General features: G+C 42.3%; 2 protein-coding genes and 1 pseudogene across 2 annotated transcripts in view; 1 reads left to right on the top strand and 2 right to left on the bottom strand.

Moving 5' to 3' along the window:
• Positions 1 to 14,638, bottom strand: part of LOC137525476 (peptidyl-prolyl cis-trans isomerase G-like) — a 309,707-nt gene extending 295,069 nt beyond the window's left edge. The window contains exon 1 of the mRNA XM_068246576.1: positions 14,578 to 14,638. The gene's annotated coding sequence lies outside the window, so the exon portion shown is untranslated. The remainder of the gene's footprint in view (positions 1 to 14,577) is intronic.
• On the bottom strand, positions 6,645 to 6,781 carry LOC137526269 (U2 spliceosomal RNA; annotated as a pseudogene).
• A 7,656-nt stretch (positions 14,639 to 22,294) lies between the features above and the next one.
• The window catches only part of LOC137524247 (up-regulator of cell proliferation-like), a 62,355-nt gene continuing 60,969 nt past the window's right edge, over positions 22,295 to 23,680 (top strand). The window contains exon 1 of the mRNA XM_068243880.1: positions 22,295 to 22,369. The gene's annotated coding sequence lies outside the window, so the exon portion shown is untranslated. The remainder of the gene's footprint in view (positions 22,370 to 23,680) is intronic.

Here is a 23,680-nt window from a genome sequence, read left to right as displayed (position 1 = left end):
TAACTGTGCTAAGGGGCCCAAAGTCCAATGAGTACCTTTAGGATTTCACAGGTCATTTTGAGACATTTGGGTTCAAGACTACTCCTCACGGTTTAGGGCCCCTAAAATGCCAGGGCAGTATAGGAACCCCACAAGTGACCCCATTTTAGAAAGAAGACACCCCAAGGTATTCTGTTAGGTGTATGATGAGTTCATAGAAGATTTTATTTTTTGTCACAAGTTAGCGGAAATTGATATGTATTGTTTTTTTTTCCACAAAGTGTCATTTTCCGCTAACTTGTGACAAAAAAATAAATCTTCTATGAACTCACCATACTCCTAACAGAATACCTTGGGGTGTCTTCTTTCTAAAATGGGGTCACTTGTGGGGTTCCTATACTGCCCTGGCATTTTAGGGGCCCTAAACCGTGAGCAGTAGTCTAGAATCCAAATGCCTCAAAATGACCTGTGAATAGAACGTTAGGCCCCTTAGCGCACCTAGGTTGCAAAAAAGTGTCACACATGTGGTATCGCCGTACTCAGAAGAAGTAGTATATTGTGTTTTGGGGTGTATTTTTACACATACCCATGCTGGGTGGGAGAAATCTCTCTGTAAATGGACAATTGTGTGTAAAAAAAATCAAAGAATTGTCATTTACAGAGATATTTCTCCCACCCAGCATGGGTATGTGTAAAAATACACCCCAAAACACATTATACTACTTCTCCTGAGTACGGCGGTACCACATGTGTGGCACTTTTTTGCACCCTAAGTGCGCTAAGAGGCCCAAAGTCCAATGAGTACCTTTAGGATTTCACAGGTCATTTTGCGACATTTGGTTTCAAGACTACTCCTCACGGTTTAGGGCCCCTAAAATGCCAGGGCAGTATAGGAACCCCACAAATGACCCCATTTTAGAAAGAAGACACCCCAAGGTATTCTGTTAGGAGTATGGTGAGTTCATAGAAGATTTTATTTTTTGTCACAAGTTAGCGGAAAATGACACTTTGTGAAAAAAAACAATTAAAATCAATTTCCGCTAACTTGTGACCAAAAAAAAAAATCTTCTATGAACACACCATCCTCCTAACGGAATACCTTGGGGTGTCTTCTTTCTAAAATGGGGTAATTTGTGGGGTTCCTATACTGTCCTGGCATTTTAGGGGCCCTAAACCGTGAGGAGTAGTCTTGAAACGAAATTTCTCAAAATGACCTGTGAAATCCTAAAGGTACTCATTGAACTTTGGGCCCCTTAGCGCAGTTAGGGTGCAAAAAAGTGCCACACATGTGGTATCGCCGTACTCAGGAGAAGTAGTATAATGTGTTTTGGGGTGTATTTTTCCACATACCCATGCTGAGTGGGAGAAATATCTCTATAAATAGACAATTGTGTGTAAAAAAAATAAAACAATTGTCATTTACGGAGATATTTCTCCCACCCAGCATGGGTATGTGTAAAAATACACCCCAAAACACATTATACTACTTCTCCTGAGTACGGCAATACCACATGTGTGGCACTTTTTTGCAGCCTAACTGCGCTAAGGGGCCAAAAGTCCAATAAACATCTTTAGGCTTTACAGGGGTGCTTACAATTAGGCACCCCCCAAAATGCCAGGACAGTAAACACACCCCACAAATGACCCCATTTTGGAAAGTAGACACTTCAAGGTATTCAGAGAGGAGCATAGTGAGTCCGTGGCAGATTTTATTTTTTTTGTCGCAAGTTAGAAGAAATGGAAACTTTTTTTTTTCTTTTTTTTTGTCAGAAAGTGTCAATTTCCGCTAACTTGTGACAAAAAATAAAATCTTCTATGAACTCACCATGCCTCTCACTGAATACTTTGGGATGTCTTCTTTACAAAATGGGGTCATTTGGGGGGTATTTGTACTATCCTGGAATTTTAGCCCCTCATGAAACCTGACAGGTGCGCAGAAAAGTCAGAGATGCTTGAAAATGGGAAAATTCACTTTTGGCACCATAGTTTGTAAACGCTATAACTTTTACCCAAACCAATAAATATACACTGAATGGTTTTTTTTTTTATCAAAGACATGTAGCAGAATAACTTTCGCGCTCAAATGTATAGGAAATTTTACTTTATTTGAAAAATGTCAGCACAGCAAGTTAAAAAAGTCATTTTTTTGCCAAAATTCATGTCTTTTTTGATGAATATAATAAAAAGTAAAACTCGCAGCAGCAATCAAATAGCACCAAAAGAAAGCTGTATTAGTGACAAGAAAAGGAGGTAAAATTCCTTTAGGTGGTAGGTTGTATGACCGAGCAATAAACCGTGAAAGCTGCAGTGGTCTGAATGGAGAAAAAGGCTCTGGTCCTTAAGGGGCGAAAAGACTGTGGTCCTCAAGTGGTTAAAGGGGCACTATGGCAGAAAATTGTAAAATTTTAAATATGTGCAAACAGAGACAAATAGGAAGTACGTTTCTTCCAGAGTAAAATTAGCCACAAATTTTTCTCCTGTGTTGCTGTCACTTACAGTAGGCAGTAGAAATGTGACAGAAGTGACAGGTTTTGGACTAGTCCATCTCTTCATAGGGGATTCTCAGCAAGGCTTTTATTCTTTTAAAAGATATTCCCTAAAAAGGATTTAAACAATGATGGTGGCCAGCTTTCCTGCTCGCTACACAGTTTTTTGGCAGTTGGACAGAGCAAATGCCATTCACTAAGTGCTTTTGAAGATAAATAAATCCCTGAGAATCCCCTATGAAGAGATGGACTAGTCCAAAACCTGTCACTTCTGTCAGATTTCTACTACCTCCTGTAAGTGACAGCAACATAGGAGAAAAGTAATTTATGGCCCATTTTACTCCCGAAAAAATGTACTTCTTATTTGTATATGTTTGTACATATTTTAAATTGACAGTTTTTCGCCATAGTGCCCCTATAACATTTTGAGTTCCGTTTAATGTATCTCTAAATGTTTACATCACAGGCACTTTTCATACAACAACAAACCTGAATTTTCCTTTAGGCCTCTTTCACAGTGCGACGTTAAAGTTGCACGTTAGAAAAAGTTTTAACGTGTACTAACGCACAGCAATACTAAGTCTGTGCAACATTCACAGTGCACACATTGCGTTTGTCTGTAATGTGTAGTGTTATTAGAAAGTGCTGCATGCTGTGCGTTATACACGTTATTAACTGCGTTGGACTGTTTGCACATGCTCAGTAATGACCTGGAAGCATACTTTTCATTGCCTGTATGCCTACTGTATGCGACCATAACAGGTCATAGAGTTGCATTGTAAAATTTTTGGGACGTTGCGTTGGTAGTTTACGTTGCGACTTTAACGTCGCATCAAAACGCAACATCCTACTGTGAAAGAGGCCTTAAGGTATGTTTTAGAAAATGTGTTATATCCCCTTAAATGTATTGTTAATCTTTCTGCATTATTATATTGTATGTTTAATCCAAACAGCACGGTACTGTGTGTACTACAATCATTTATTTTTATAGTCGTGAATGGTGTTCTGTTCTAGTAACCTAAAATGTTATCTGTTGCCAGATTTGTGGCAAACCCATAAAAGATGTTTGAAATGAAAAAAAAAGAGGAAAAAAAAGCATGTTTATCGTGCACCTACATTGGTTTGCAAAAGTATTCGGCCCCCTTGAAGTTTTCCACATTTTGTCACATTACTGCCACTAACATGAATCAATTTTATTGGAATTCCACGTAAAAGACCAATACAAAGTGGTGTACATGTGAGAAGTGGAACGAAAACCATACATGATTCCATACATTAAAAAAAAAAAAAATAACTGCAAAGTGGGGTGTGCGTAATTATTCAGCCCCCTGAGTCAATACTTTGTAGAAACACTTTTTGCTGCAATTACAGCTGCCAGTCTTTTAGGGTATGTCTCTACCAGCTTTGCACATCCAGAGACTGAAATCCTTGCCCATTCTTCTTTGCAAAACAGCTCCAGCTCAGTCAGATTAGATAGACAGCGTTTGTGAACAGCAGTTTTCAGATCTTGCCACAGATTCTCGATTGGATTTAGATCTGGACTTCGACTGGGCCATTCTAACACATGGATATGTTTTGTTTTAAACTATTCCATTGTTGCCCTGGCTTTATGTTTAGGGTCTTGTCCTGCTGGAAGGTGAACCTCCGCCTCAGTTTCATGTCTTCTGCAGACTCTAAGAGGTTTTCTTCCAAGATTGCCCTGTATTTGGCTCCATCCATCTTCCCATCAACTCTGACCAGCTTCCCTGTCCCTGCTGAAGAGAAGCAACCCCAGAGCATGATGCTGCCACCACCATATTTGACAGTGGGGATGATGTGTTTAGAGTGATGTGCAATGTTAGTTTTCCGCCACACATAGCGTTTTGCATTTTGGCCAAAAAGTTAAATTTTGGTCTCATCTGACCAGAGCACCTTCTTCCACATGTTTGCTGTGTCCAGAGTTGCTCATCAGGACTCTCGAATTCGAATGTACCCGAATTATCCTGTATATTTTCGTGGTTGCCGAAGTCGAATTTGAATAGCGATGATGTTGCCAAATTCAAATTCAATTGTACCCGAATAGTGACTTTTGAATTTGGCCGGATCTCGCGTGATCACGTGATTCGGCTTCGGTTACCGCGGGATGACATCATTGGACCAATCAGAAGGCCTCCAGCCAAGGCCCTAGCAACCAATCAGAGGAGGGGAGCCTGGCCCTCCCCTCCTCTATATAAGGCGGCGGCCATGTTGCGGAGCCCGTCCTTGCTGTGTGACAGAGCGGTACTGAGAGCATCTCCTGTGCTGCTGCGTGTCTGAGCAAGTGCTTTCCTATTGTTAAACCAAGCGTTTTACCTCCCATACACATTCTCTACCCATATATTATATTGTTTTATAGTTAGATAGGGATTTGATTGTTATAGTTCAGTCAGCTAGTGTAGTGTATATACTGTATACTGTGCTAGGGTAGTGTTAGGTCTGTGTGCAGGCTAGGCCTGCTAGCCTAGGTAGCCTTAGCCTACTACTAGCTTAGGTAGGTTAGGTATTATAGTTAGTTGTGTACTAGTTTACTTAATTTCTACTGTTAGTCTGTGAGTTTATTAGCTTCAGTACTGTGTTAGTTACTGTACACGTAGTGGGATGTGGGTGTCAAAAACACCCTCTAGTGAAAAGATACAGGAGACAAAAGTTTGAGCCCAATGGTGTAGTATGTCAAAAACAATAGAACGTAATAAAAGTAAGACACTACTCACAAGGGTGGGTTGCAGAGGGGCAACCGACCACAGGAAGCAGGTGGAGACAACAAACCCGACTCCACTCGGGGTGGTCCCTAGGAACCTTGATGCGGTCGCTCTCCTTGGTAAAAGAAAGGGGACAGATGTCCGCCATGTTCGAAGTCACGTGTGGTCTTTACCCACCCCTCAGACGGGTGAGGTAACAATAAGGGTATAAGAGGCGCCCTGGTGTAATAAAAGCATCTAAAAGCAGTTTAAAAACGGGAAATAAATTTGAGGTAGCTGACCTCAGTGACGAAAAAAAATATTTGTATTTAACAAAGGTTTTTATTAGTAGCACAGGCAACGCATTTCGCTGGTCAGAGCCTACTTCCTCAGGCCAATAACAGTGCCTACATCAGTAAAAAAAAGGGCTCCTTAGCATACCAGAATCTTACAATATACATATATATACATATATACAACATAACGTTATTATCACATGAATTGCATATTTACGTACTTTCATATCCACTTATGCACACCTAGAATGGTGGTTCATATATATTATAATTAATTTGGAGTATTGACAACTGATACAGTTATTAGTATTCAGGAGGCATGCATAAATAAAAATGCTGCAAATGTATGCATCTAGAAACCATTTTACAATTGAATAAGTAGTGAATAAATAATAGAATTGCTGCAAATCAATGTATATAAAAATCCTAGGGAAATGATAGGAAATGTCATTATAAATAAAATTGCTGCAAGTCTATATGTATAAAAATCTAGGGGGATTGATAGGAATTGTCGTTAAATTATTTACATACAAAAATGATAAAAAATGTGGTACTAAGAAGACTTGGCCAGCTTTAAGCTTTCTTTGCATGCAACAGGAGTCCCAGGTAAGCAAGGCCTTAAAGCCCATGCACGGAAAAAGCGTGAGTGCCCTAAAGCACCCCCACAAAATGTGCATGGGCAGCCACGGGCCCCACAAAACAGCAGGGCCCTTCCGGTGTTCCCCGAAGGGAACCTTCCCCCTTTGCCTTCGGCTCAGGGGGTGGCATCCTCCAACACCCGAGGGGTTGGAGGATCCTGGAGTCCTCCGACACCCGAAGGATTGGAGGACCCCGACGTGCCCAGTGGTTACCCAAAGGGCCTGGCCATGTGGCAACCGTGTCCACATGGTCCGGGTGGCTCCCCCGAGAGGGAGCCGGGTGGGAACCGAAGTCCCTAGGGGACAAGTCCCCGGTGCCAGCAAGCTGGCCCCGACCTTGCGGCCGGAGTTATAAAAATTCCGCACTCTCCCTAGCCAAAAGGCCGGGGAGCTGCGTTAGTCCGCTATGCATATGGGCAGTACAGACCAAAGCACCCTACTTCCGCCTGGGATCTGCCACATCCCAGGTTTTTTCAGGTGCACCTGGAGCGCCACTTCCAGGGGCAGTACGCCTAAGCAAAGCCCTCAGCCTTTCAGCTTCGACCATGGTATAGATCCATTCCATCAGCCTCTGGGGAATTATGACAAGAAGGGACACACTGCCACTGCGCCATCCCTCCAGGTCCCCCCAAAAACCTCAAGAACAGATACTACACTTGATCTTAGCCAAAAGGCCGAGAAGCGAACACATAATGTGCATCATCTAAATGTTCAGCAGCAGGGGGAGCGCTTGTAGGCAGACAATAATGAAGAGCAGGTTGAGTTTCACTTACCAAACTAAATGACAGATTCAGCAAAGGGAGCATATTATACTGTATAGCTGAGAGCAGTGCGGCGGGGGCGGCGTAAGTGGCGTCGGGGCGGCGGAGATCTTCAATCAAGATGTAACAGAAGGTCACAAGATAGAGGATACTGTTGTGGGACCTAATTAGCATGGGAATTTTTTTCTTAAAGGTACAGGTAAGTATTTCTGAAGATCGCAAGACAGAGGATACTGTCGTCGTGGGACATAACAGATTATAGCACGGGACCTTTTCCAAGGATAATGGCGTGGGAATTTTTTCTTAAAGGTACAGGAAAGTATTTCTGAAGATCGCAAGATAGAGGATACTGTTGTGGGACCTAATTGGCGTGGGAATTTTTTCTTAAATGTACAGGTACGTTTTTCTGGTTAATTTAGAACATTAAAGGACTTTTCTCGTTGTTGCGTTTTTATTTCATTTAACCCTTTATGGAAATGGGTAAGGGGTACTTTGCACCCCTATACTCATTTCTCCTGGGAGGGGGGCAGGCATCTGGGTTCCCCTTAAAGGGGACTCCCAGATGCCACCATGAACACCCCCCCTAGGAAGTCGTCGCCCCCACCTCCTCCTGGGGCACCGCAGGTGGGGAAGAGCCCCTTGTCCATGGATTGGACAAGGGCTCCGGGGGGAGGCGAAGGCTTGGCCGCCCCTCCCCCCTGGAGCCCCCCATACCATGGACCATGTGGGCTGGTATAGCTCAGGGTGCGAAGCCCAAGTCGGCTGGGGCTCCGCATTCTGGCTATCCCAGCCTGCATGGGAGACAAGGGGTTACAGAGGATCGGGAGGGGGGACCCCACGTCATTTTTTTCAAAAAATTTCCCACACTCAGAACATAAAACAAAAATTTAAATAAAAAAAAATAACATTTTTTTTTTTTTAAATATTGTTTCCCGGTATCTTTTTAACATATCCTGCAAATTAGGTGTTGCTAGGAATTAAGTGGACTTTGCTATTAACTGCTAAAGTCAGCGGGAATTGTTTTCCGCAGAAATGACATTACGGGATATAAATGGATACTCTTTGAACTTTTAAAATCGATTTTCTCAAAAAGTATAAGTTCTTTTTGAAAAAAAATGTTTCTTCTTGTTCCCACTGTTCCTCTTAACATTCCCTACACATTTGGTGTTTCTGGCATTTAAAGGGGCTTTGCTATTAACCACTAAAGTCGCAGGCGTATAATTTTCCCACGGTCAGAAGGAGAATATTCAAAATCGATTTTCTCAAAAACTATAAGGTCTTTTTGAAAAAAAATTTCTTAACATTCCCTGCAAATTTGGCGTTTTTAGCTTTTAAGGGGGCTTTGCTATTAAACGTTAAAGTCGGCGGGCAGACATTTTCCAAATGCCAGCAAAGCAGGGCTTAAAACGATAAATATCGTTCAGGCAGGACAAAAAAAAACAAGTTTTAAAACGATAAATTTTGTTCAAAAGGTCTGCACTATTTTAACCTTTAAAACAATAAATATCGTTTTAAACAAATATCGGGCAGAAGGGGGCGCCATTATTTAACTGGCGCCATTTTTCACTGTACCCGTTCTAGAGGTAAGTGGGCCCTGCCACTGTGCATCGCACAAAGGGGGGGGGGGGGGGGGAGCTTGTGCACCCCCCCTCTGCACGTGCCTGCTGCCTTGTCTCAATTGTTTATCACTATCACCGATGCTATAAAATGCCTCAAGACCATGCAATAATCCCAAATAGATTGGCTGGGTTCACACCTGCATCTGGGGAGCTTTCTGTATCTTGCCGTCTAAAATGGACATATGCTGGCATTAAATTTGGAAGGTGAGCTGATTCACGGCCAGGGGCGTATCTGGGTAATATAGCGCCTATGGCAAAAACTGAAACTGCGCCCCATATCCATTTGCGCACCATATCCAATTGTGCCCCGTATGATTCTGAATGTGTCCCTCCAGTATTATTATCCAGATGTGCCTCCCAGGATACGTAGTGAGAATTGGCCCCCCAGTATTGTTAATCAGAGGTAGCCCCCCCCATAGGTAGTCAACCAGCTTAAGTTGCCCTCCCAGCATAAGTAATTAGATGAGTGCTCTCCCCCCTTTATAAGTAACCCCCCCCCCCCCCAGTATAGGTTGCTAGAGTTAGCCCCCCAAGTATAAGAAACAATCAGCATTTCTCAGTATGATGGTGGAGCATGTGGGAGGAAGGGGCAGCCATGGGTGCCCATGGTGCAGTGGCGCCCATGGCACAAGCCATGCCTGCACGCTTCTAGATACGCCTCTGTTCACGGCTAATCCACTTCTACAGGAAGTAAATAGTCACCAATCTGAGACTCCCTGCGGAGATGACACTGGGCAATATGGCAATGCTTATTTCCAGCATATATTTAGGAGGTTATAGGATATCTGAGCCAGTTCATTTCACATTCACCACTAGGCACCTCTGGCCCTGACAGACCCCCACCACCAAAGCAGCATTAGGAGGGTGCAAAATTTGCTCGGGGGCCACTGTAGTGTAGCAACTTATCTGTTCCAGCTGACGCATGCTCCTCCATATGTCCATGGCTCAGTGAACTCCCATCTTCATCCTCGCAGGGGCGCCTCAACTCCGTGACATGGCGCATGTTATTACATATATCATATAGGAGAGGTGACACCTACAAGGATAAAAATGGAATTGCACAAAGCCATGGATATATGGAGGAGCATGCGCTGGCTGGAACAGGTGGGTCACTACATTGCATGAGCCACTCAGGGGCCGTGGGGCAATTGCCCAGGTTGCCCCTGTGGTATTGCCGGCCATGGTCATGACCAAAAGTTTTAGGGGTAACACAAAGAGTGTATTTTGAAAAATATGAGGCTTTGTTTTTCGTTTGGTTTCTATAGTATACTAGAGAACAATGATAAACATTTCATAGATAGACAACATTTGTGTAAAAAGTCAATATTTACGGTGTTGACCATTTTTCCTCATAACTTCTGCCCTTTTCTCTGGCATGCTGGATATCGGATCTATTAAAAAATTCTGACTGAAACAGATCCATCCTTGACTTCTAAGTGCTTGGAGTTGACTCAACCAGCCACACACATTAACCGTCCACCAAGCACTCCTGGGGCTTGATTCACAAAAGAGTGCTAACTGTTAGAACGGCCGTTTTCGCACAAATTTTTGCATTGCGCACGATTGCGAATTTTCACGCGAAACTATAACGTTTTAGCGCGCAAATGCAAATTTTCGCGTTTGCGTGCGAAAACGTTATAGTTTTGCGCGAAAATGCTCAATCGCGCGCAATGCGAAAATTCGCACAAAAACGCCTGTGCTAACAGTTAGCACTCTTTTGTGAATCAAGCCCCTAGGCACCATTACTCGTGGATTATTCTTTCCAGTGACAGCCTGTTGGCTACTACTTTTGTCTACAGCATTATTGATGTTTGACCCAATTGGATCTATTTTCCATTAAGTAGATACTTTGAGCATCCGGGAGGATATGTTGTTACTGTATTTTTATGATACTATGCTTTTACCTCCATTGTCATAAACCTCATGAAGTAATTGCATACAGCTATGAAACGTGTGTTAGGTTGCCCATTGTATATGTATACTGATGCGTTATATGGAAACCTTACTGTACATGCTTATTTAATGTTCTTGTAATAAATGTTACGTTTTATCGATATTAGGGTTTGTAGGCTAGTGGTAATCTATCTCAGGGTTGAAACACACCAAGAGTGCTTGCTGAGCGCTTATCTGGTCATCAGCGCTTTCTGGGTGCTTTTAAAAAACACTCCTATTCACTTGCATTAAAATCACGGTAAAATCACGCTAAAATCGCCGCGATCACGAAAATATTTTCACGTTCGCATTTTTACGCAATCACAGCAACTGTACCACAATTTTACTGCGATTTTAATGCAAGTGAATGGGAGCAATTTTTTAAAAGCACTCAGAAAGCGCTGATGACCAGAAAAGCACTCAGCAAGCGCTCTTGGTGTGTTACAGTCCTGAGATAGACTACCACTAGCCTACAAACCCTAAATTCTTCAGGTTTCTTACCAGCATATTGTTTAAAGTGAACCAGAGACAAAGCACCCTCATGTATTTTACCATATACTGTAGATCAGTGGGAACATTAGAGAAAACATCTACCCTGCTCTCTGTTTCATTCTGCACTGCACAGCTTGCTTCTAATCAGCCCTGATAAAATCCCGGACTGAGCATTCAGTCTGGCTTTGCTATAATGACTCAGCTATAATGATTCCTGAGCAGAGCCAAAAGGGGGCAGGATTGGACTTGAAAAGACATGAGAGAACACAGACTGAGCTATAAATATTCCTGAACAAAGCCAGACTGACTGCTCAGTCTGGGATTTTATCAGGGCTGATTAGAAGCAAGCTGTGCAGTGCAGAATGAAACAAAAAGCAAGGTAGGTGTTTTCTCTAATGTTTCCACTGATATATATGGTAAAATACATGAAGGTGCTTCGTCTCTGGTTCCCTTTAAATATTGCAATTACATATTTGTACTTTGCTCCCTGTAAATTTTATAGAGTAAAAACAACACCAATAAAACAGGAAAGTGAAAGAGATTTTCATTTCTGGGAATTGCTTAGATTTTCTGAATTGCCTGTTATGTGTTAATGATTATGGTAGTTAAACTCATAACATTTAATTTTGCTTAGCTGTAAATAAGCTGAGAAAAAGGCTGGCATTCTGTTATATATACAGTATGGTTTATTGGTAATCAAATATTTTGTACCCTTTAATATCCTTTCTTAAATTATTTTGCCATTTACTAAAAGTCATCCTTTCCATCCTCATAGGCCTTTGTGCTCTACTAGTTGGGCCTGCCGTATTTTTCGGACCATAAGACACACTGTTTTCCCCCAAAAAGTGGCAGAGAAAAGTCAGAGGGGGGCATTTATCAAGAGTGTATTAGACAAAATATTGGTAGGTTTTTAGGAAATCTTAGGAAATCACTAGATAGTGCAGTCTCCTTCTAAAACTGTTGTAAAATAGGAGGAACTATGAAAGTCTCTCAGACAGTGCAGTGTGTGAGGGGAATTGCTGTTGCTGAGGTAACCAATACATCTGCTGTATTGATAGCAGCAGGCTCTGAGGAGGAATTCAGAAGGGGGAAGGTGCACCTCACAAATCATGTCTAGCCTGCACTCTGCACTATCTGTAGAACTGCTATCAAGCACTTCTTAATCTGCAACAGTTTAGGCATGGATTTTCACTTTTCTTAACTGTAGTGCAGCTCAAAAAATTCATGTATTTTGTCCTCTAAACCTAAACCCCAAGTGTGTCTTATGGTTCGAAAAATACAGTACTTTTCTTTAGCAGCTGGAATAGCCACTGTGTGAGCCACTCCTCTCACACGTCACTCGATCCCACAGGGTGACGTAGCGGAGGCGTGGTCATAGAGCAGCGTGGCGTCTCCCGGCCGCCCAGCACCATTTTAGGCCGACATCAGGCTCCAAAACATCACACTTGGGAGCTTGCCCTGACAAGGCTGGTTGTTTACCAGTGAAATGGGTCGGCTTTGGGCTCCGTTAACAGACCCAGCACAGCACACAATGGACTGCACTGTGAATGGCAAATGGACCTAAACTGGACACTGTGACTTATCTGGCTCTGGATGAGTGATATATTTATCTTCTGTCATCAATTTGCAAAACACATTGTTGCATTATTAAAGTACTGTGACCTTTTGATGCCTAGAAGAGACCCTAAGTCAGTGATGGCTAACCTTGGCACTCCAGCTGTGACAAAACTACAAATCCTCTCACGCCTCTGCCTTACTGAGTGATGTTTAGAGCTGTCAGAGTATTGTAATGCCTCATGGGACTTGTAGTTCCACCACAGCTGGAGTGTCAAGGTTAGCCATCACTACCCTAAGTGATCACTGCAACTGTTATATTTATTGTGGGGAAGTTAACTAATTCAGATGAGATACTCTTTGAATATCGATTTGACACTTCAGGGGACGATACTGCATGAGGAGTATATCCTGGGGGACTTAATCCCTGTCTCATGGTGAAGTGATCTAATGCAGATATAAAATCTGTCTAAGGAGGATCGTCATTTATATTGCTATACACTATGGAGATGTGGACTCACATCCAAGTGCGATCTATGGTGACTTGATCCTGGGCCCTTTGATTGGCTGTGCTTCGGGAACAGTCTTTGGGGATCTGTCTTTGGACCTTCTGGCTGCTAATACAGTGTGCATAAGTGTATACACCATCATACAAACGGGAATATCTCCAACAGCTACATCTGAGATCCAATTACATGGTCAAAGCTGCAAAAGGATTGCATCCTGGCGGACATTTGTTTGACCAATGTTTTCAATTTAGCCTTTTCAATATTAGGAGGTGAAGACTGCAGACGGAAACTTCCTGGCAGGCCCCTTTGTGATCCATATCTTCGTTTTTAAACTTTGCCTTGCCTGATATATGGAACTCTGATACACTTTTTCAGTGAATTGGACTGTGAGGTCTCTTTGTGGCCTATTGAAGATACTGTGTATTTAATCCAACCTATCAGTCATAGATAGTCCATATGGCCATAACAGTCATACCCAAATTGAATCATACCATTATACAGTATGAGTATGTGCTGAGATTATTTTATGATACATCATTTTATATAAGGATTAATTAATAAAAGTTTGATATTTTTATAATAATTTGGAAGATATATATTGTTCCTTCCCTTTTCTGTGTATAACATGTCAATATAGGGTCTTAGACCCAAGTAAGGCCATTAACCCTCTGGGCAATACAATTATATCGCCCAGGAGGGGGCGCAGCACTATTTTTTTAAATTTTTTATTTTTTAAATCATGTAGCGAGCCCTGGGCATCCCCCCACCCACTACGATCGCCTTCGCTGATCAGAGTAAGCAGGAAATCCCGTTCAGAACGTCGGTGACGGGATGATGTCACCGACGTCATGGACGTCGTGACGTCAGAGGGAGTTCCGATCCACCCCTCAGCGCTGCCTGGCACTGATTGGCCAGGCTGCGCAAGGGGTCGGGGAGGGGGGGGGGCTGCGCGGCACGGCGGGTAGCGGCAGATCGGCGGCGAGCGGCGGCGATCGGAAGTTACACGCAGCTAGCAAAGTGCTAGCTGCGTGTAACAAAAAAAAAATATGCAAATCGGCCCACCAGGGCCTGAGAACTCCTCCTGCGCGACATACCCCGAGCTCAGCTCGGGATTATCGCCCAGGAGGTTAAAGAAAGTGAGAGATATTTAGACCTAGTTGTAAACAGTATCTGTACAGCCACTTTTATTTATTGCTTCTAAATTCACCCCTATTTAGGTCAATTATGTTCTACATGTTGAATAATGTGGTACAGTGTTTTAACTGTGTAATGTATGCATGCCTGGAGCAGGCAATAAAAAAATACGTACTGTTGCTCTTGATGTTTGGATGGTGCTTAGTTTAAAGTCCAAGTCATTAATCTAACAGAGAAGCTCTCAATACTAAAGGGCATAAATAATATGGAATAAGAACCATGCAAAACTAAATAGTTAGGGTTGGCCTTGAAGTCACAGCTGGAATTCAGTATTAGATCCATTTAGTAGCACACAGTAAAACACATTTTGCCTCACTGAGTTCCTAAGAGAAAAAGTAGTGTCTGTAGGCCCAGTAAGGAAGGGCCGTAAGGGGTAGTGGAATTGCAGTTTTTCATTTCTATATCTCTGTAATACGCTTACCTTCCAGCGGCAGGTCCCGCAGTGTCTCCGGCGTGGTCCGGGCGAGCGGCGGGTCTTCTGCACTGGAGTCTTCTGGCCAAGGTAAGAAAGGCTGAAAGACGACATGTGACCAAACAATAATAGAATAAGTAATGCATTTACAGGGAGTGCAGGATTATTAGGCAAATTAGTATTTTTTGACCACATCATCCTCTTTATGCATGTTGTCTTACTCCAAGCTGGATAGGCTCGAAAGCCTACTAACAATTAAGCATATTAGGTGATGTGCATCTCTGTAATGAGAAGGGGTGTGGTCTAATGACATCAACACCCTATATCAGGTGTGCATAATTATTAGGCAACTTCCTTTCATTTGGCAAAATGGGTCAAAAGAAGGACTTGACAGGCTCAGAAAAGTCAAAAATAGTGAGATATCTTGCAGAGGGATGCAGAACTCTTACAATTGCAAAGCTTCTGAAGCGTGATCATCGAACAATTAAGCGTTTCATTCAAAATAGTCAACAGGGTCACAAGAAGCGTGTGGAAAAACCAAGGCGCAAAATAACTGCCCATGAACTGAGAAAAGTCAAGCGTGCAGCTGCCAAGATGCCACTTGCCACCAGTTTGGCCATATTTCAGAGCTGCAACATCACTGGAGTGCCCAAAAGCACAAGGTGTGCAATACTCAGAGACATGGCCAAGGTAAGAAAGGCTGAAAGATGACCATTACTGAACAAGACACACAAGCTGAAACATCAAGACTGGTCCAAGAAATATCTCAAGACTGATTTTTCTAAGGTTTAATGGACTGATGAAATGAGAGTGAGTCTTGATGGGCCAGATGGATGGGCCCGTGGCTGGATTGGTAAAGGGCAGAGAGCTCCAGTCCGACTCAGACGCCAGCAAGGTGGAGGTGGAGTACTGGTTTGGGCTTGTGGGGCCTTTTTCGGGTTGAGGATGGAGTCAAGCTCAACTCCCAGTCCTACTGCCAGTTTCTGGAAGACACCTTCTTCAAGCAGTGGTACAGGAAGAAGTCTGCATCCTTTAAGAAAAACATGATTTTCATGCAGGACAATGCTCCATCACACGCGTCCAAGTACTCCACAGCGTGGCTGGCAAGAAAGGGTATAAAAGAAGATAAACTAATGACATGGCCTCCTTGTTCACCCGATCTGAACCCCATTGAGAACCTGTGGTCCATCATAAAATGTGAGATTTACAAGGAGGGAAAACAGTACACCTCTCTGAACAGTGTCTGGGAGGCTGTGGTTGCTGCTGCACGCAATGTTGATGGTGAACAGATCAAAACACTGACAGAATCCATGGATGGCAGGCTTTTGAGTATCTTTGCAAAGAAAGGTGGCTATATTGGTCACTGATTTGTTTTTGTTTTGTTTTTGAATGTCAGAAATGTATATTTGCGAATGTTGAGATGTTATTTTGGTTTCACTGGTAAAAATAAATAATTGAAGTGGGTATATATTTGTTTTTTGTTAAGTTGCCTAATAATTATGCACAGTAATAGTCACCTGCACACAGATATCCCCCTAAAATAGCTAAAACTAAAAACAAACTAAAAACTACTTTCAAAAATATTCAGTTTTGATATTAATGAGATTTTTGGGTTCATTGAGAACATGGTTGTTGTTCAATAATAAAATTATTCCTTAAAAATTCAACTTGCCTAATAATTCTGCACTCCCAGTAGTATGTGAGGAAAAAAGCAGAAAGCTGTCTGGTTTTGTTAATGTGCAGGAAACACAAATATGGAAGTGGAAATGAACAGAAAAAATCCCAAATTGTAATTGGCCCATTGTTTTTCATTATAAATGTAGTGGCATGTGTTTTCTTGCTATGCGGCAAAATGCGTGCAATTTTACCTACACTCTACTTTAGTATACTACTTAGTAACAAGGAAATATCACAGATAAGAAATAAAGTTACATTTTCTAAAATAAATTGTCCTGCAGCACCTGCAAGTATCTAGTTAAATTAGCAGTTGAAAGGTTAAAAGACCACTACAGCGAAAAAATTAAGCAGTTAAAATCTGACAGGAGAAACAAGTTTTCCTCATCAGGGATTCTCAGGGTTTTGTAAGGATCCCTCCTGTCGGTTGCAGCGGACCTGCAGCAGAGCAATTTTGATGTTTCTGCCTGCATTTGGTTGCTTGGTTTTGTTTGCAAGTGCCATAAGAGTATTTGGTATTTGCAATCACATTGCAGTTCATAGTAGCCCAGGATGCTGTCATGAATCCACCTAAGGCTTATTGCAGTTGAATTGCAGTCAGACAGTTGAGGATTTCTTACATGCATGTGGTTGCATAATCTGGCATGCATTTGTAATGAGAGTTCCTTCCATTCCCACACAGCTTGCAGCTTTCACTCAGGGTAGCACAGGATTGCATGATTACCATTCAGCTGTGTGGGAATTTGCATATCTGTTTCCATTGGCTGATGTCCACATAAGAGCCTGCCCCGACATAGTGTTCAGCTTCCTGAGTTGTCACTGGGATCATGCTGTGAAAGTTTTATTCTGTATTGCTTTGCATTTCCTTGCCTTCCTGGATGTTCACCGTATCCGCAGGGATCAGTGAAGTCCTTCTGATCCTGAAAGCTTGGATACTGCCATCACCACGTTGGTGACTGGTAGTATTCCTGCTGGTTCTGTTATTGTGGACGTGACTGTAGCAGCAGTTGCTATTAGTTACGCTCCTACCTGTTTGTCTTGTCTGTATCAGTGTAGATGTTATTGCTAGGCAAACAATCCTTCTGTCTGTCTGTTCCTTGCTCAGTCAGAAGCTCAGGACTGCGGTTGTCCTGAGCAACCAGTGTTTCTTGTTTCCTAACAACCTTCTGTCTGCCTGTTCCTTGCTCAGTCAGAAGCTCATTAATGTGGTTGTCCTGAGTAACCAGTGTGTCTTGTTTGCTAACAACCTTCTGTCTGTCTGTTCCTTGCTCAGTCAGAAGCTCAGGACTGCAGTCGTCCTGAGCAACAAGTGTGTCTTGTTTGCTAACAACCTTCTGTCTGTCTGTTCCTTGCTCAGTCAGAAGCTCAGTAATGCGGTTGTCCTGAGCAACCAGTGTGTCTTGTTTGCTAGCAACCTTCTGTCTGTCTGTTCCTTGCTCAGTCAGAAGCTCAATACTGCGGTCGTCCTGAGCAACCAGTGTGTCTTGTTTGTTAAGCAACCAATCTGTCTGTCTGTCTATTGTCTGTCTTGTTACTCAGTCAGAGGCTCAGGATGGCATTGTCCTGAACAACCATTGTGTCTTGTTATTTGTGGTGTTATCGGAAGCCAAGAGCTGCGGTTGCTCTGGGCAATCTTGTCCTTAACTCATGTGGTGATCTGTGTAGCCTCTTCCATCACCCAGCTACATAGTCTTGTTTGTTCTGGTGGTATTCTGGCTTTCTCGCCTCAGCTGCTATACCTTGCACCTCCAAGGCTTGGGTGTAACCGAAGTTGGCACCTCCCGTTCAAGCGGGGACGCGCCACATAGGGTGTAGAAGGTGGTGGTAGATTGGGGCATTGCAGCTGAAGGAAAGCAGGAGATCTGCCAGGCATTACAGGTTTTATTTTCAAAAGCATTTCCTGAATGGCGGTTGCTAAGTCTAACTGACAACATAGGGCTTGATTCACTAACGGTGTGAAAAGCTGTTTTTTGCCCCTAGTGCGTGCAAAGCTACTTCGCGCGCAGCCCCGCTCACTGCGCGCACAGTGCGGGTGCGCCTATATTAGTGCGCGGTGCGACGATAACGTCGCACCCGCTGCCTCCTAAACATTGCACCTGGTGCGACGATAACAGCGCATCGGGTGCCCCGGAAGCGGCGCATTAATGCGCTGTTTCAGGGGCACCTGATGCACCATTATCAAGGGGCAGCGGGTGCGACGTTATCGTTATCGACTAATATAGGCGCACCCGCGCTGCGCGCGCAGTGAGCGGTACTAAGACTGATGTGTGGGCGCAAACTACTTAGTGCCGTAATTTGCGCCCACTAAGTGATAGGGCTCACTAACCGGCTTAGCGCCGGTTAGTGAATCAAGCCCCTAGTGTGCAAGTAGGTAGGAAGGCTGGCTACTATCTGCTGCCGTTCAGAAAATGCTTTTGAAAACAAAGAAAATCCTGAGAATCCCACATGAGGAGATGGACTAGTCCAAAACCTGTCAGCTCTGTCAGACCTTACATGCTTACAATTTTTGCTATAGTGGTCCTTTAAGCATGTTTTTTTTTATTTTTTTATTTTAAGGTTACTGATCTCTGTGAGCTCCTTATATCACCATGAGTTATCTTTGTACTCTATAATTAATTAATTGTAATTATCATAGAAAAGTGTAAGGTTCTTCCATTGTGACCGTTGCCTTGGTATCTGTCCTATAAGAAGAGCAATGTCTTATGTATTGTATGCAGCATCCAACAGGTGTAAAGGAAACATGAGACACGGGGCAGCTTTTGTATAGTGTGGAGGATGAATTATTCCAACAGTCTATTCTCCATACTCACTGAAAACAAATCAACATCATAGGTGAGTAAAGAGAAGGGAAAAGCTGTACTTTTACTTTTATAAAAGTGGGAAAAATATTATTTCCTCACTAGGCAATCACGGAGTGTAAACCCCAATTTCTTACTACGATCAGTACTAACTCAGTGGCAAGCTCCACTCTTCCTTAAAGGAACAGTGCCTATGCAGAGCCGCAGCAGAGCATATGTTACTCACCTCCTCAATATCTGACCACGTCCTGCTAGTCTTCCTTCTGTCCAGAGGGCACTCTATTTCTATGCTTAGATTTCCCTCTGTTATCATGTGATAGGTCAATCTTGGCGTAAAGATGGGGAGCCTTGGAGGACACAGAGAAGAAAGGCTGTTGCCGCTGGATACCGATGAGGTGAGTGATGCTAGTGCTTCACTGCAATCTCTGGACTCGGCACTCCTGGTAGTATCCCCTAATGTAGCTAGGGGTTACTGCTAACAACTGTCACAAGTAGCCCAGAGCTACCTTTCGGAACATCACCAAGGAGGTTAGGAAGGCTGACCATAACGCCTTCATATATATTGTTCAGCTTTACCAAACCAAATGTTCCTCATCAGTGCATGGCATGGATTAATTACCAAGAAGTAAATTATAAAAAAAATACCTCCAGAAAAGATTAAAAAATACACAGTGACACTAACATCTCAACAATTAATTGCATTGATCCAAAGAGAGTCCATGAAATGTTTGTACTCCAATTTTAGGGCAACGCACAAGCATGCTCACACAGAGTAGGTGGACAATATATACAGTATATAAAAAACAGAACGTTGTCCGGTTTTGTTAATGTGCAGGAAACACAAAATGGAAGCGTAAATGAACAGAAAACATTCCAAATTGCAATTGGCCCATTGTTTTTTTGTAACGATTACTGACTTGGCGGCTGCTGACTCGCAGGGGGTGTCTGCAGCCGCCTTTCTCCCCGGCACTCAGCACTCATCCGCTCTGTCGGCGTTTAGCACGCCAGGAACGGTGCTGTCTCCTGCTCATAGGCTCTCTGTCTCGCGCGGGCGCGCGCGGAGACAGGACCTTTATGCAGGTAGAATCGCGTCAGCTGACCTGCCGGTCGGCTGACGTCAGAGGTGACTCTCGCCGCTCGGATTGGCTGATTCCGAGGTGGGAGTGGCGGAGAGCCTTCCTCTGCTTCATAAGCCTTTATTCTCCATTCGCTCACTGTCTGCTGTCGTGAATACTTTGTGTTAGCGCTCAGACCTTAGACTAGTATCCGGTGTGCTTTGATCTGGGAGGAAACCAGGGATTTCACACAAGACTAGGACTAATGTCATATTATTGTTATTGATTACCTATGTATGATTCTGGCTATACTCTGACCTTGCTTCTGCTTATCGTTTCTGTACTTCTGCCTATCTGACTAGTTGCAAAACCTCTGCTTGATTACTCACTACTCTTCTGCCTTGCGTTTCTGTACTGATACTTACCTCTCTGTTGCCGAACCTTGCCTGTCTGATCTCTCTACTCACCAGTGGGCCCTTGCCACTGGTGAGGTCTTGTACTATATACCCACCAGCTCTTCTGGTGAGGTATAACCTAACTGGCTCGATAGTGACTAATAGTACCTTTCCGGCTCCTCTGGGAAGGTTTGGCTAAACTATACAGTCACTTTCTTTGCTAGTACTTCGCCAGCACCTCTAGTGAGGACTAGTAATACTATTTCTGTATTTCCTTTGTTGTTACCTTTCCAGCCCCTTTGGAAAGGTCTGGTTATTTGACGCTCTCCTATTGTTTAACCCTTTACCAGCTCCTCTGGTAAAGATTAGCGATACTCCTTTATTAGTACCTTGCCAGCTCCTGGCAAGGTACTGGTTATTATTACAGTATTTATACTGATAGTACCTTACCAGCTCCTCTGGTAAGGTCTTGCAAAACTATTGAGTTACGGTTGCACCAAGCACTACTCACACAGTACCCTTGCAAACTATACTTGTATTATTGGTGATTCTGCAGATCACCACATAATTAGGTATAGTGTCTGATTGTTGATGATTCTGCAGATCACCTAATAATCAGACGTCTGAGTTATAACACCCAACCGTTACATTTTCATTGTAAATATAGTGGCTTGTGGTTTTATGCACAATTTTACCTACACTCTACTTTTGTAAACTACTTAGTAACAAGAAAATATCACACATAAGAAATAAAGTTACATTTTGTAAAATAAATTGTCCTGCAGCACCTGCAAGTATCTAGTTAAATTGCCAGTTGAAAGGTTAAAGAGGAACTCCAGTGAAAATAATGTAATAAAAAAAGTGCTTCATTTTTAAAATAATTATGTATAAATGATTTAGTCAGTGTTTGCCCATTGTAAAATCTTTTAAATCCTTGATTTACATTCTGACATTTATTACCTGGTGACATTTTTACTGTTGGCAGGTGATGTAGCTGCTGCATGATTTTTTGGCAGTTGTAAACAGCTATTTCCCACAATGCAGCAAGGTTCACAGACAGGAAACTGCCAGGAGTACGTACTCAGAGTTTCTTGTGGGAGGGGTTTGACCACAATATCAGTCATACAGCGCCCCCTGATGGTTTGTTTGTGAAAAGGAATAGATTTCTCATGTAAAAGGAGGTATCAGCTGCTGATTGGGATAAAGTTAAATTCTTGGTCGGAGTTTCTCATTAAAGGACCACTACAGCAAAAAAAAAAAAAAAAAAAGTAGACAGATAAAATCTGACAGGAGCAACATGTTTTCCTCATGGGGGGTTCTCTTGGTTTTGTTTGTTTTCAAAATCGTAACTGACAACATAGTGTGCAAGTAAGAGAGGCTGGCTGCTATCTTACTATTTTGGCTGTTAGACTTAGCAACTGCCGCTCAGAAAATGCTTTTGAATACAAAGAAAATCCTAAGAATCTCCTACTGTATGTGGAGATGGACTAGTCCAAAACCTGTCAGTTCTGTCAGATTTTTCATGCTTACATTTCATTTTTAGCTATAATAGTCCTATAAGCACAGCTTTTTTTTTTTTTTTCTTTTTTTTTTGTAGGTTACTGATCTCATTGAGCTCCTTATATCTCCATAAGTTATCTTCGCACTCTATCAATAATGAATTTCAATTACCGGTATCATAAAAGAGTGAAATGTTCTTCCATTGTGACCGTTGCCTTGGTATCTGTCCTATAAAAAGAGCAAAGTCTTATGTACTGTATGCAGCATTCAACTGGTGCTGTAAAGGAAACATGAGACACGGGACTGATTTTGTAAGGCGTGGGTGAATACTTGGTACAGTCTATTCTCCATACTGACTGAAAACAAAGCAAGATCATAGGTGAGCGAAGAGAAGGGAAAAGCTGTACTCTTACTTTTATAAAAGTTGAAAAAATATTTCCTCAATTGGCAATCACAGAGTTTAAACCCCTTTTTCTTACTCAGCACTAAATCAGCACTATCCCAGTAACAACACTGTTCCTGAAAGGACACCTGGGCCCATATGCAATTCACTTTTTCTCCTAAGTTTTCTCCTTGGATATAAATTTTCATCTTCATTTAATTAATTTTTCAACAAAAAAAAAATCCACTAAAAATTAGGTGAAAAATTATTGAGAGTAATTTTTCTGCTTGCTTGTAGTTTAAAAAAGGCATTTTATTGACAAGTCTAATATCACCTAGAAAAAAACTCAGGAGAAAAAGTGAATTACATATGGGTCTTGGAGTGAGAGTGATATGTGGCTGCCATATTTATTTATTTCTGAATTATGCAAATTGCCTGTCTGTCCTCATGATCCTCTGCCTCTACTACTTTTAGCTATAGACCCTGAACAAGCATGCAGCAGATCCGGTGTTTCTGACTAAAGATTGATTGAATTAGCATACTTGTTTCAGGTGTGAGATTCAGACACTACTGAAGATTCACAGAATACAGAGCACCGGGTATTGTTTAAAAGGGAATAAATATGGAAGCCTTCATATCCCTCTCACTTCAGATTCCCTTTAAAAAGTTATGATGAGGTTTGGGAATAAGCTTTGATGTATGTTAAAGTCATTATTGCATTTGAATTAGATAATTATCTTGTTTTAAGATTTTTTTTCTAAAGTTTTAATTAAGTTCCACAAAAACCATTGTTGCAAAAATGAGGCAATTCGTTGAAATATGTTTTCCCATGTCCATTAACTCAATGCATTTAAGTATTGCTGGGGGATATTTTTTTCTGCAAATAGTCTCATAAGTGGGAAAATGTCTTTCTTTGTACCCCAACTTCATTAATTTTAAAAACAAATCTATTTTCAAAAATTGATCAATTGTTTTCTGCATATCCTTATCTGTCTATTGTTTCACAAACATCCTCATATTTATGAAAATGTGAAACTTTTAAGTGAATTATAGTCAAAATAAATAGACCATATTCCCTCATCACTAAGGATTTCTGATCAACAATTTATTCAAATGAAACTCGAAAAATTAGACTATTGTGCAAACGTTAATTTATTTCAGTAATTCAACTTAAAGGGAACCAGAGAGGATGAAATATACATACCTGGGGCTTCCTCCAGCCCCATACGCACGGATCGCTCCCATGCCACCGTCCTCCGCTGCCTGGATCCGCCGCCACCGGGTCCCGTCATTGCCGCGAGTCGGCCA

Source organism: Hyperolius riggenbachi, chromosome 7, assembly GCF_040937935.1.
Source record: "Hyperolius riggenbachi isolate aHypRig1 chromosome 7, aHypRig1.pri, whole genome shotgun sequence".
Taxonomy (NCBI): domain Eukaryota; kingdom Metazoa; phylum Chordata; class Amphibia; order Anura; family Hyperoliidae; genus Hyperolius; species Hyperolius riggenbachi.
Note: the sequence above shows the minus strand (reverse complement) of the source record. Positions and strands in the feature narration are given on the sequence as shown.